The following is a 14549-nucleotide window of genomic DNA, read 5'->3' as shown; positions in this document are numbered from 1 at the left end:
GCCCAAGTAGTACGCTCTGAAGATGCATGCACCAAATAACGAGGTTGTAAGTTGCATAGCCATATCAGTATTCAAATGGCCAGTCGAAAATGGCAAAGTTCTTTCTTGGCAAAATCAAGTTCTCTAGACTTGCCAATGTCCCACCACCGTTGTATAAGTGCATGCTACAATACATGGGTCCCACCACCAGCTGCTGGTGTAGTCTGTCTCCCCTCTTTTTCCCCTCAAGCACTTGCCCGCTGCCGCACAAAGGCTTCCGCCGTCCTGACGACGGCCTCATGAAAGGGCGGAGATTGAGGCTGCTGCGGTATTGATGGCGTTTAGGCGACAAACATGTAGGAGGACGTTTCTGTGATCCAACTAATCTACAGTCAACCAGAAAACTTTGTGGACCACGCGAACGCGTGGCCAACAGCCTCTTCGCGACACTTCCGCACGTCACCAACGATCGACAGCAGCACTACGTTACTTACGCATCCCTCGTTAAACATATCGCCTGTCTGTTTTCGCACTGCGCGCAAATGTTTTCTGCCTCTATCTTTTAACGCGATGCGCTCTTTCGTAGCAAGGCTACTTCCTTATATCTCGGGAGCAGTATATTAGTGCTAGTCATCAGTGAGCTCCTTCGATTTACCAAGTCCCGGACCAGTCGCCGGTGGGCCGCGGACGCCTCGGCTCATAGGTAACTACGCCACGTAGCGCCATTATCACGTGTTCCAAGAGTCCTGAGTGGCCTCGGGCCTTCTCCGCACTGCGCGCTTGAAATGCTGGCCGCGTCCGCTAGGGCGTTTGCCACGCCGTCTGCTCCATGTATGGCTGCAATACCAGCCACAACGCCAACCCAATCCCGACCGCAACGGTGGTTAGATCTCGCGAAAGGCGTGAGAAGCGGACAGAAAAGCAAAGAGGGCAAGAGCACGTCGAAAATTTCGCGTGTCCAACTCAAGATGGCCTTGGGACGTTAAACCCCACATATTATTAACTCAAGATGGCCGCACGCGTGACGGACAGCGCCGTAGTCTGCCAGCTACCAGAAAGAAATCGTTTTGACAGTCCCGGGCCGTCCTCAGCCCGCCAGGCACGCGAAAAACGAACGTGCGTCCGAGCGGTCCCGGACCAGTGGCGGAGCTTCTGCTTGGGCCCCGAGAAAACGAATGCGGCGCCGGCGTCCGGGGCCGTCTAGGACTCGTAAATCGAACAGACTCAGTAGGGTATTCTTCGGTTGGCATCAGTTTTATTTCCGTGAGCTAGTGCGCGTGTGAGCGGATGAGGCTCTCATGCAACACAGATGCATTGTCACTACGCAGGATTTTCGCGTTGCTCGCCTATCGCAAAGCGATAACAGCTGCCGGGATTTCGATCGCGTGCCGCTAGGCTTAGCTGCGCAAAGAACGAACCACCGCGCAATGACAGTGGATACCTTTTAAAAAATGTGGAATTATCGGGTGCGATGGCTCTCTCTGCAAATTTGTTCGCAAGAGAGAGACATAGCAGATGTGCAAAATATCTAGTAGGATGTGAAATGTCCGCCGTTTCTACCACCTTATGAATGTGTACTGGCATGATTCCTATGGGAATTAATAATGTCCGGTCGACCAACGCAGGTTCCCTCATTCTCGTTCGATTGATCGTCACAACGTATCAGCCGTGCGGCTGAGGTTGACTCGTGCGGACAGTCGTTTCTTCAGCATGCCCCACAAGTTTTCTATTGAATTCAAGTCGGCGCCTCATGGAGGCCACTCAAGCTGGCAAAGAGCATGTTCAAGCAATGAGCGGGCGACACGCGCTCTATGTACCATGCTGCGGTCGTGTCGAAAAAGGTAGCAGCCGTCTTTGAAGGGACCATCCAGCGCATATAGAATGAGGTGTCTGGTGATGGCGTCAATGCGACGCAGTGGAGGACCCTTCCAGACGCACAAGGGGACCAAAGCCATCTTGCTAACTGCTCCCCACAGGTTCACGGAACACCGTCTACTGCATAGAACACTCTGTGTTTTAATAGGCAGAAATCTGCAAGAAACAGCCTACAATTAGATTAGAACAGCGGGTCTAAACGTGTTGAGATTCGTTGTGTTGTAGTAAACAATACGAGTCGACGAAGAAGCAGCCAAGAAAGCAAGTCGCAGCGTTAGTGGTAGCCACGAGACCCGGGCTTGTGCTTGCCAGGATTTTGGCCCTATGACGTACCTCGTCGTTCTTTTACGTTTATACGTGAATAAATCATGAGACATTGTGTATACTGCTGTGATGTTGTTAGTGGGTTCAGGCCTCTTACACACAAAGAAGGTCTCCCGGAAACAGAGGCTTTAATGTGGACGCGGAACGGAATTGACAAGCACGTTGCACAAGCACATAGACATCACACACACTTCATTCTACGCTTAGTGGGTAATGTCTGTCGGAGCAACGACGGCCCAGTCACGGAACGCCGGCCGCGCGGCGATGCTGTCACCGACGGTGCAGGCGTGCGTCGGGACGAAGGCCCGGCGCCGGGTCGTCGGGAACGTCGCCCAGCACAGTAGTGGCCCTGGATACGGCTCGGCCGCACCGGAACACGCCGACGCCCGTGGTGCACAGGACCCAGGGCACGTCTTCGGTTGTCGCACACTCGGTCGGGAACGCGGGTCCCGCCCAGGCAGCTCAGACTAGAGCTGATGATGATGATGATGATGCGCCTGGGATGATTGGCATCTACCCACTCAGGGGGATTGGCCAAGAATCGGGCAGATCATATAGTCTGAAATTTGTAAGTGCTAATAGACGTTACAGTGTCAATTAAAATGAAAGGTTATTATTTTTAATGAATTCCAGTTTTTGATTAGACCGTGATACATAACCTCCCGAATGACCATTATGTCAATTTACAAATTATTAGCGGTTTATGGTTCAAATAAGACGATTTGATTCGCATATGTATTTCTCGAGAGCACTGCACATATTCCCGTCCTAGTGCCCCAGCACAGAAGCCGCAAATGACAAAAGTACAGTTGAAGAGCTATGGCGGACTGACGCACGCGAGTGATGATCATCGTTCTCTTCTTCTCGCGGTCAGACGACAAACACGCGCAATCGACCGCGCACTTCTAATCGGTCAGTTCCTACCACATTTTCCCCCCAATCAAGATGTCGAGGCGATAGTGGTTGCTAAAGCCACAGGTAGCACAAAAGTAATGCACATGAGATCAAGGACAAACAGTACGTCTTCTAAATACCGTTCATGCTCTCTCCAATTGGTCGTGTCGGGAGTCCAAATCCGTAGCTATTCTATTTTAGTCCGCACCAACGTTATCGCTACCACGAATGTACTCGACACCAAACTCATAATCCATCAGAAGTAAGCTCCAGCGTAATACACGACTATTCACGTGCTTCGCGGAGTTCATTTACTGCAGTGGCTGGTGGTCGGACTGCAGAACGAACGGATGACCGTTCACATGGAATTTTCCTATCGCCCACACAATGGCGAGGCACTCTCTCTGAATTGTAGTAGAGTAGGCAGCTTCACGCGGAAGAAGCTTTCTACTGGCGTAGAACACCGGGTGTAATCGTCCGTCGTGTTCTTGTAGCAGTACTGCTCCGAGGCTTCTCGAAGAGGCGTCCGTGCGTAACACGAACCGTTTCTCCAGGTCAGAAGCCTTTAGTACTAGCTGTCGGGATAACAGCTCCCTAAGTTGCATAAACGCCGCTTCGTGATCTGTCTGCCAATTTAGCCGGTTCGGACACCCTTTGTTTGTAAGCTCGGTGAGTGGGTGGGCATGCTCCGCATAATTTGGGACGAAGTCACGGTAATAGCCCGTGAGGCCGAGGAAAGCCCTGAGCTCTTTTTTCGTTTCAGGCCGCTGAGCATTTTGAATCTTCTCGGCTGTATCCTTTAAAGGTTGCAAGGCGCCTTGTGCAACCTCGTGGCCCAAAAACCTGTTGTCGAAGAGCCAATTACACTTTTCTTCGGCTTTACTGTAAGCTTGACCGCTCGCACTTCCTGAAACAGATGGTCCAGCGTCTTGAAGTGCTCTTCCTATGTTTCTGTGGCCACGAGAACGTCATCGAAGTAATAATAGACATGCGGTATGTCCCCGACAACCTCCCTCATCTATATGTTGAAGACGGCAGGGGCTGCCTTAATGCCAGAGGGCATGTACTTAAATTGGTGTAACCCCGAGTCGCATGCAAATGCAGTGACTTCTTGGGACTCAGCGGCCACGGGGACTTGCCAATATTCTTTTGTGAAGTAAAACTGGCTTCCAGTTAGCTTAGCAAACATCATGTTTGCTCGAGGGATAAGCTCACAGTCGGGTAGCACTACTTGATTTAACTGGCGGAAGTCGATGCAGATGCTCAGTATGCAGATGCAGTAGTGCTCAGTTTCAAACTGCATTGCAACACATCCATCTTCCCAGGGAGGTCGGAGAATATGTCATCGTAGGCGATCACGAGTGCTTCGGACTGAAGTCGCTGGTCAGCAGTCAATTTTTTCGAGATGTCGACGTCTTTCCCTGTTTGTGTGCGGACCAGTGGTGGGTGCGGCAGTGTTCCTTCTCCAGCGCCTACTTCTGTCGCATGAGCTGTCCCTACTGCCGCCGCTGTTACCTCTAGCGATTCGCTGTGTGTTCGCTCTTCCTACATTTTCGACATATTTACGTGGAAAACGTTTATCTTGTGTCCATGGTCGACGGCGTAGTTTAACGGACTTCTTTTCTCTACGACGTTGAAGGGGCTCTTCCACATGAGTATTAGCTTGTTTGTCTCAGCTGGCAGTAGGACAAGCACTTTGTCTCCGGCCGTTAACTCTCGCTTTTTGGCTTTCCTGTCGTAGGAGGCCTTTTGTCGTTGTTGCGCTTTTGTGAGCTCTTGCATTGCAATGGCGCACGTATGCTTTAGCCGCTGTCGCAGTTCCATGATGTTATTCATAGGCACTTCAAATCAGTCGGTTCCTACCACAACTGCATACGGCTGCAACAGAATTTGCGTTGAAAAAGTGCCATCCTCATTACATAGTTCCGGAGTCCCACAGGCAGCTTCGGAATAGCTCCAGAGCAACTAGAACTATCAGACAATAGCTTTTTCAACGTTATACCACTACAGAAAACCGGCAATTTCCAAAACCTCATTTTACGGGAAAGATTTTTCTGATGCAGAATTATCCTCATGAATAAATTAGGAATACATTAAAAATACACCTGTCATGTTAAGCAGCTAAAGCAACGCAAATTAGTTGTTTCGGAATGAAGCTAATATGCCTTGAGCAAGAAAGAAGGAAATCTTGTGATACAAAAAGGTATTTCGTTAAAATTAAACAAAGTTGGTCGCACTTAAGAAATTCATCAATAAACACTTTTGTACATGGGCCTTTGCTGCTTCATTGTATAGATCTACAATAGCAAATTCGCAAATGTATCGAAGTATGTTAAGATACAATTGGGCAGTATCGTATCGGATACAATAATTCAGGAAGTATCTTGTGTCTGTATCTCAAATACTTCTTGCCCGAGTATCTTGTATAGTATCACGATACAGTTTCAAAGTATCTTTGCCCAGCCCTGCACACAGTCTCTGCCGACTGTCCGGGTAGTGCCATGGCTGCCGCTTTTGAGGCCCGCGAGTGGAACACGCGCATCGCCAGTGCACAGCAAGTGTCGCTATGATAGCAGCCCGGGGATGGGCGTGGCCCCCAGAACTTCTAGAAAAAATGGGACGGTGTTTTCTTCTTGAAAAATCTCATAATAGCGTGAAGTGCTAGAAGACTAGAACAACTACAATCTTCGCCGATTCCGGATTGATATTTGTGAAAACGGATAGTTACGTTAAGTCTATAAAGAAGAAGCTTTGAGAATAGACAAAAGAGGGGTGATACCGAAATCGGGTAGAATCAGGGTGGAGCTACCGGGTTACATTTTCTTTCATTTTCATTTTATTTTACCCTCAAGACCGAAGTATTACAGTGGTTAACAATACATACAAAAGTGATAAAAAGAAAACAAAACAAAGCAGCAAGCGCGGCTAGTTAACACAAAGAATAACTGATTGGTCAAGTAAGCGAGGTAGTGATGATGTCCTAAATGGCCGAGCGAAACTTTGAGTGGTCCTTGATAGCGACAACCTTGCCGGGAAGGTGATTACATTCTTGAGAGGTCCTAAGAATAAACGATTCGTGACAGCTTCTGGTACGGTAGTGCATTATTCCAACCTTATGGATGTGATCAATGCGAGATGAAATGTAAGAAGGGGATGATATAAGGTTATCAGGCCGATGGGAATTGTGGAAATATAAGTTATCGAATAAAGCAAGGCGAAAACGCTTACGTCGGGATGGGAGGGAAGGAAGTAGTGAGGCGTTTTTCATGGAAGTTACGCTTGATATTCGGCTGTAACTGCTATAAATGAAACGCGCTGCGTTATTTTTGATTAGTTCAAGCGATCGAATATGCGTTGTGGAGTACGGGTCCAAGATGGATGATGTCTAGTCCATTTTACTTCTAGTAAGTGTTTTACAAAAGATTAACATTAATGAAGAAGGAGAAGAGAAATTTCGCCGAATATAACCTTACATGCGGTTCGTATTGCTAAGTGGCATATCAATGTGTAATGACCAAGAAATTGTCGAGGTTAGGTAGCAACTAGGTACTTGTAGAATGTTACGGCCTCTTGGGGAATATCATTCAGATAATAGTTTGGTGGGAGAATATTGCTACGAGTTACACACATTGTTTTACATTTAGTCACGTTAAGTTACATTAACCATACGTCACTACAGTTAGGGATAGCCTTATTATTCTCTTGTAGGGACTTTTATTATCATTGTTATCTGATATTTCACGTAGGATAACGCACTCATCTGCGAAAAGATACATGTTTAAAGAAACATCGTTAGGTAAGTCGTTAATGTAGATGAGGGAAAGAAGAGGGCCTAAAACTGATCCCTGTGGCACACCAGAGACTACAGGGTTAAATGAAGATGCATGACCATTTGATGCAACGCACTGTGACCGATTTAAGAGGAGATGCTCAAGCCATGTCAACAGATTAGGGTCAAGACTAAGCTTACTAAGTTTGAACAGAAGAAGTTGGTGACATACTTTATCAAAATCCTTGGCAAAGTCGAGAAAGACACAGTCACCTAAAGAACTTTTGTCAAGAGTAAGATAGAGGCTGTGAGTAAAAGAGAGAAGTTGTGTTTCGCAAGACAAGTTTTTACGGAAACCATGTTGTGCTTTCGTCTGTCTGGTTGTTTTGCTGAGTACAGAATATGCTCGATAACCTTGCAGGGAACGCTGGTGAGGGAGATGGGACGGTAGTTGAGGGGTGAATATCTGCTGCCAGACTTGTGAATCGGGACCACGTTCCCGACCTTCCATTCAGAAGGTAGCTGATGGGTGCCTAAGGACTGCTGGAAGATTCTTGAAAGTAGAACAGATGAATAAACAACAGTGCTTTTCAGAAATTTTGCATTCATTAAATCAGCACCAGAACTTGATGACAACTTCAGAACTTTAATTACATTTTCGGCACCAAGTGCTTCAATCATAATAAAATTCATAGCAGGGTAGTAACAACACTCAAGATTTGGAAACGGAGGGTTAGCAAATACAATAAAGTTGTTACAAAAAACAGAACTATAATAATATCTGGGGTTTAATGTCCCAAAACCACGATAGGTTTATGAGAGACGCCGTAGTGGAGGGCTCCGCAAATTTCGACCACCTGGGGTTCTTTAACGTGCACCTAAACCTAAGTACACGGGCTTCAAACATTTTCGCCTCCATCGAAAATGCAGCTGCCGCAGCCGCAGAAAACAGAATTAAGAAGCTGAGGGCATACATCATAAGGTACCGCTGAGCCGCTGGAATCGATCAATGTGACGGAATTGTCATTCGCAGGGTTTATATATCCTTGTAAGAGGGATACAAATTCTTGAAATAGAGCTCGAGGACTTCCCATCGCTCGACCTCGGGAACACTAGCCATGCCCGAAACTATTGCTTCGACAAACTGCAAGGCAAGTAACACATTCAGCCCCTTTAACTCGTACAGAACAGAATTTTATCAAAAGGGGGAGTCACTTTGGACGCCTGAATGCGCTGTTTGACATTTCAAACAAAAGAGATAAACACTGTTAAGATTATGCTACGTGATCCATCTTCTTTTGTAACCAAGTGATATTTCTGCTGCAAACTTTATTTTATTTTGTTGTAAGACGCATGTAGCCGCGCTTGCACACTCGTACGATGCCTTTCGGTGCAGACATTGATTCTCGTGGCGATCGAGATACGTGAATCGAGACTATGGTGACAGAAAGATCTCTGAGATGAATGCGAAGAAAACGAACGTTGGAAAAACTCAGTTTGTGGGTACAGGCAGATAGATGTCGATGCTGTGAGACCACAAAATATATATTTCGTCTGGAACCATTTTACACAGACGCGAAGAAGAACACGCCCAACCGTCTCGTGCTGGTAGCTTCGTCGTCGTCGTCTTTTCCTGGTCGGATTCTTGTAGCCCTCGCTAGTTCGCTACAAGTTCAAATACTTTCTTTCGAGCACCATGGCTACAGTGTTTTGTACCAGAGCGCCATTCGGCGAAGTGGGAGGAACCGTAAGATGACGCGCAGCTAGCTCCGCCTCTGGCGCTGATTGCGCTAGCACCGCAATACTTCGCGCGGCGGCCGCTTGGTGGACCGAGGAGCGCGGCCACGCGCGCCGTGTTGCCTCTAACGGTGGCCGCGCCTGTACTTCATACCAAACCACATTTCCGCCTTTGTCACCGAGACATGTCATAGTTACCTTTTGTGGTGTTATATGCACGTACTCAAGTTCTTCCATTAGAAAGAAACAACACGAAGTGTTGCTGACTGCTGTTCGTAAGTGAAACGACACCGACCTTACGTAGGTCAAAAGCACAAGTGTACTGTAAAACAACAGCAAAATAAGACGATAAGAAACACAGGACAACGTTCAGTAAGAGTGTACAACAGGCGTTGGATAAACGCCTTAAAGGGGTCATGAAGCACCCCTTGGGCTGATTGAAAAAACACATCCTGCGGAAAGCTGACACGGCTATGAACTGCTCTGCCAAATATTACAGTCGTGTGCGCCGCGTAATGGCCACAAGCGGAGCGCGAAGTTGCCGTTTCCCCAGGCACCCTCTTTTCAAACAGAGGCCGGTTCTCACTCTCGTCGGTGGGCGGGGCATCTGTCCGCTGTACGTCGCAAGAGACATAGCCTGCTTATTGGCCGATAGCCGACGTAAATAGAGAGCGGCGTTCGGATCAGATGCGCTTCTTGCCGCGGGGTGCCGCCACTTGCCGGCGCCGCACTCCTCAGTACACGGTAGCCGCACTCGCGCAAGCGAATCACAGCGGGAGAGCGATCGCGTTTCATGACGCGCGCTGGCGTAACTTCTTTCCCCCATGCCATACCTCCCTGTCTAGCTTCCAGTGCACTCGTCGGCACGAGAAAAGAGAGAAAGCGCTGGGAGCGTGCGCCAAACCCCCGTAACTCCGCTGATTCTTGACGGATTCGAGAAATTTTTGCGACAATCGATTCGGGAGGCAGTACACTCCGATACTGAGGCCATTAGATCATTACTTGGAAAAGTGGTTCATGACCCCTTTAAGACAACGGAAGTGCCGTACACCTAGAATCACGTGACAAGGAACATAGGTTCATCCGGGGTTACTGAGGCTGACCGCGATCTGATGCAGTTGCCATCGTTGCCACCGCCTTTACAATATCTCTCTAAAGCTGATCATTTCTGCTGCCGATAATCTCATTCTGAAATAATCTAGCCCTGCAACTACGTTAGTGAAATAATTGCCAAGCTAGACTCTCCCGCATCAATTGGATGATGACTGGCTGGTTTTCGTGTGCTTTGTATTTACCTTACCGATGAGCTCTTTCGATAACTGTCAGTTCAACTGTATTTTTAGGTCTTACCTGAAAAATTGAAGTACTGATATTTCGGATTCGGCAGATGGTTCACGCACGCGTTGTTCCAAATCAGAGTGCAAGGTTCGACCGGCGTGTGAGGTCATGTATGTCGTCTGATTTGGCCGTGATAGCCGCAACAGCTTTTGTATTTTGGTCAGAAAGTCATTCGATATATTGCCTAATTGTGAATTCATATCCGGTATTGATCAGCAGTAATTTTCGATTTTAGTGAGCCGATTGCTAATCTCCAAGCAGATGTTTTGCGACTTCCGATCGATAGATTTTAAGTTGCGTAGCATAGAAACATGACCACATTGAATGTTCGTGAGTGCCGTTATTCTGTCACTGGGTGCTATCGGTTTGTTAAAGTGGGCGTTTTGACGGGGGTTTAATCCTACGTCACCTGATAATGCTTGTGTATCCTTAATAACGTTCGCACAATACCACGAAATCCAAACAACACTGTACGTTGAGCAACCCCAGAAGGGCCAAGTAACTTGCGCGAATGCACATAAACTGAGCGTTGATTATTTACGGGCAACAGAAAATGCATCGCAGATGAGTGGCCTTGATCATAGCTTCGCTGTTGCCAAACGCAACGAAAGCTGCACTGAGCCTTATCGAACTCGCGTAGTTTGGTGGCGAGAAGGGTGTAATCCGTAGATAAGCGATCGCTGAAACCAAGGGGTGTGGCAGCGGCAGCCGACGCTCCGGCTAATGCATTCGCCGTTGGCACGGCAGATGTGAAGGTAGTCGCAGTTCTGGGTCCTCTTGTTGTAGGGGCGGGTCCGAGCCTTGTTACAACGAGGCCATGCTGGGAGCCAAGACGTGTCCGAGGAGCGACCAGGGCCGACGTCGTTGTACTGCAGGCTGCATAGTGATACCAATGCCAGCAAGACGAAAAGGCGTCGCAGGTAAGTGGCCGTGAACATAACTCCGGAGTTGCAAAACACGAGGACGCAATCACAATATCTGCACACTCCGGCGTGTGACATAAATGTCCTTAGGTATTTTCTCTGGTATGTTAGCTCAAATTGATATGTGGAAGCAAAACAATGGTTAAAAAATAACTGTCTCAACCAAATGGGTTCATCGATGTGGTTAAGTGAAAACCTCTCCACGGCATTTGCCGTACTGTCTACGAAGATTGATGTAGAACCATATGCAGTCATTCTTTTTCTTGACTACGGCGACCACTTACAGCTATTCCACTGCTGCTTTCTGTCACATTTTCTAGGCACATTTTCTCGGTGCACGAACGGAAGTTGACGGAACTTCGCCGTCTATGGTTCCACGACCACATAACGTTCCACCTTATGCACGTAGCTTTTCAACAGACCCAAGTCTGATGCGATATGACTAACAATACTGATGTGTGTGCATAATTCAATGTAAGCTAAGTAGCCGCAAGACTACAGTGGCACTCATGTGCCCAGGGACGCTGCAGCTTTACAGTCGAAGACAAAATCGAGTATTTTGGGAGTATTTCTGCCACACAACAATCGTCATCCACCTCCCGTGCTTTGCTCGCGTTATCACCGCGGTCGCGGCACTTCTCGGTCACGAACGGCGCGCGCGTTATCAGCGTGACATAGCATTCTTGACAAGAAAGGAAACGTGAGCAAGCCAGATGACGATTATTGTTGTGTGGCAGAAATACTCCCCAAATACACGATCTTGTCTTAGAGTGTAGCAACTGCTGGCGCCATTCTCGAAAATCCTGGTGCTGTGCACAGGCTGTACGAAGGCGCACAACATTGTACAACACGACCTCTCGAATACTGTGCTCTCCGGGCAAGCCCTATGGGATGCAGGTAAAGAGGGTGCGGTACCTTATGGCCTATGGAGTAGAGGGCCCGTTCGCATTTCGGCGGCTGCTGATGGTGCCGCCGTCATGGATGTCGTGGACCGATTCAAGATTGTCTTCATTCAGCCGAATTATGCGCAGCACAGCACACCGCTATTATGCTGGCAACACACTTCGGCTTGTGGTGGAGGGCGTGGCATCGTTGCAAGTATCGGAAGCGGCTCTTCTGTACGCCTACCTACCGCTACACAACTGAGCAATCTGCGTTGCACATCTAACATAGCCACGTCCTCAGATAGTTTGTGGCAATGCACACTTTGAGCCTACAGGGCGGTTAGGTCGTTACGATGGCGTTTGTTTGTCCCAACTATTTGTCCTAATGAATTCTCGTTTCACAAAACGTTCGACGGTTCTTGCAGCTTACTATTAGTATTATCGAGGCCAATATCATGTCGGACGCACATATTGTGTAGCACGGCACATGCTACATCTATTTGATTTATTTATTTACATATGCGGCTGTCTCAGGGTATAAACGTCGCAGGATTGGTGACAATAAGAAAAACAAACGCCAAAGTGAATGAGAAACTTGCTTTGCAAACGCCCATAGTGAAGTCGTCGCAAAGAACTATCGGTTATTCCAAGTCGCATGTGCGGGTGGAAGAAACTGTTTATGGCAACTAAGACAACGGAACGCCACAACGTTCAAAGGGCCGGACCGGCATCTTTTATGTGTAAAAAGACCAGCGAAAGAAGTAGTCGCAGCTATGCAGACATTTATGCACAATATCACGTGGCAGGCTAAGTTGACATGTTCGTCGATGTTCTGAGCAATTCAGATTGAGGATACATGGTTTTTTTAGTGATAGGACATTTTGCTTTAGAAGACATTTTTGTGCACGTAACTAGACTGTTTTGTAGATCACCTCTAGAATGGTACGTGCTACCGAAACGTGCTTGGAAATTACCAAAGGTGCGCTCTGTAACTAGCCCTGGTGTGGACTGCATTAGTGCTGGTTGTTGCGCCACCCGCTGACCACAGCGTGCCACGCAGCCACGGCTCTAAGGCATACCCAGAATCACCATAGGAGACCGACAGGTGTGAATTCGGGTAATATGCGATAGGTTTAAATAAACGTACAGATAGTTGCACATACTGTACCGACAAAATTTACGACGGAAATGCAACATACCGCAATGTCAAATAAATGTGCTATCGAATTCAAAACACACGTGTACCGTATCTGAGGGGCGCTTTTAGCTATAGCTTTGCCTCAATCAGGTGCGAATAGCGGGCTGATGCTGCCACTTTCTACACGCACACGTAAACACACACAGTTTCCCCAGTGCTCTCGTGGTTTATTAATAACTACGATTTACGTTACCGGATGACAATAACTCAACCACAATGATCATAATTCATTTAAGATCTTAGGGTCTACGGTTTCATTGCTGTTCAATTTCGCGTCTATATATACCTTGATAAACCAACTACCCATCAGGCAATTCTCTGCCTTCTAGGGTGCCCCACAGCGTACAGTTTGCCAGAATGAAAAACTGTCACGCGTGCTTCCTGGCCACTTCGAGGTTAGCTCCTTGATGAGATTCTCATCGCTACAGACCGGATTTTAGGCAAATGCCTATTTTGTCACTTACGCTCCTATCAGGCGATTTTGATATATGAACATGAATCAGAGGTTAAGAAAGGCATTTAGTGTGTTTTTATAGTGCCTATAAATGCCTTCTGAAGGAAAAAAAATGTAGCGCAAAGCAACACACGGACAGACAGAGAGGACGGGACTGGCGCTTTTTTTTCCTTCAGAAGTCATGAACCAACTAGCCCAACAAAACGTATTGCTAAGCTATAAATGCCTATTTTCGGCGTTCGTGCATAAATGCTCACAAAGCCTGTAACTGCCTATTTTCGAAATTGGCGCTTATATGAACACTAGCCTCAAGTTTCGCTCCCGGCTGCAGCTTGATCGAGACCGTTAATCATGTTACTGCGCCTCACTGACAGTTCGGAACTATGTGTTTCAGCCTAGTCCGTTCAACCTACTGCCGGAAACAATCGGTTTCCGGAGCATACTTTATGTATGTTCGTGCGTGAGTTTTGTATGTGTGCATATATGTATATGCACATGCAAAGCTCACAAGTTGGGAGGGGGGGTAGTTCTTGAACCCCAAACCCCCCGCCCTCCGCCTGGCTACGCCAGTGCTTCACTGTCAGGGGAGAAATGGGCTCTACGTGATTCGACCCTGTCTATAAGAAAACTCCCTTCTGGTTTTTTTTTAGCGAACTCGCTATTTGCTCCTGCTCTGCCCTTCTCAACCATGCCGAATAGACACCCAGGAGTGTGTTGATTCGACAGTGGGCACTTGAATAGCCGTGCAGAACACGGGAGAGACCGTGGTCTGCGAACCATGCGGGACAAAGCACAATTGTACGGCTATGTTGACCTGTTAGCGCGTTTGTGCCATCTTAAAGGGACACAAAAGAGAAACAATGAATTGGTTTAGATTGATAAAGTGTGCTCGGAGAACTCTTGTGTAGTTTATTTCACCACCATAGGTTTATTATTAGAGGAAAAAACCGAGGTCAAAGTTTCATTTTTAAATTTCGAGCCGAACTTTGTAATTCGTGACGTAAAAGATTTCAAAGAGAATTTAACGTATTTTGGCGCCACTGGCTCGACGAAATTTCCACAAACTCGTTATGTCAAGTCTCTGGCCCTCTCAGGGGACAATGTGCTTCGATTTAACCGATTAGGAACTACGTAGGCCCAAGCAGGCGCCGTCAAAAATATGTGACGTCACGGA

The 14549-nt window shown here is 47.5% G+C and overlaps 1 protein-coding gene across 1 annotated transcript in view; it reads left to right on the top strand.

Annotated features, from left to right (window-relative positions):
- Positions 1-10663: 10663 nt before the first annotated feature.
- LOC119374216 (uncharacterized) overlaps positions 10664-14549 on the top strand; it is a 150193-nt gene continuing 146307 nt past the window's right edge. The window contains exon 1 of the mRNA XM_049410783.1: positions 10664-10836. The gene's annotated coding sequence lies outside the window, so the exon portion shown is untranslated. The remainder of the gene's footprint in view (positions 10837-14549) is intronic.

The sequence above is a fragment of the Rhipicephalus sanguineus genome, chromosome 11 (genome assembly GCF_013339695.2).
Source record: "Rhipicephalus sanguineus isolate Rsan-2018 chromosome 11, BIME_Rsan_1.4, whole genome shotgun sequence".
Lineage (NCBI taxonomy): Eukaryota > Metazoa > Arthropoda > Arachnida > Ixodida > Ixodidae > Rhipicephalus > Rhipicephalus sanguineus.
The sequence above is the reverse complement of the archived record's forward strand: the minus strand, read 5'-3'. Positions and strand labels throughout refer to the sequence as shown.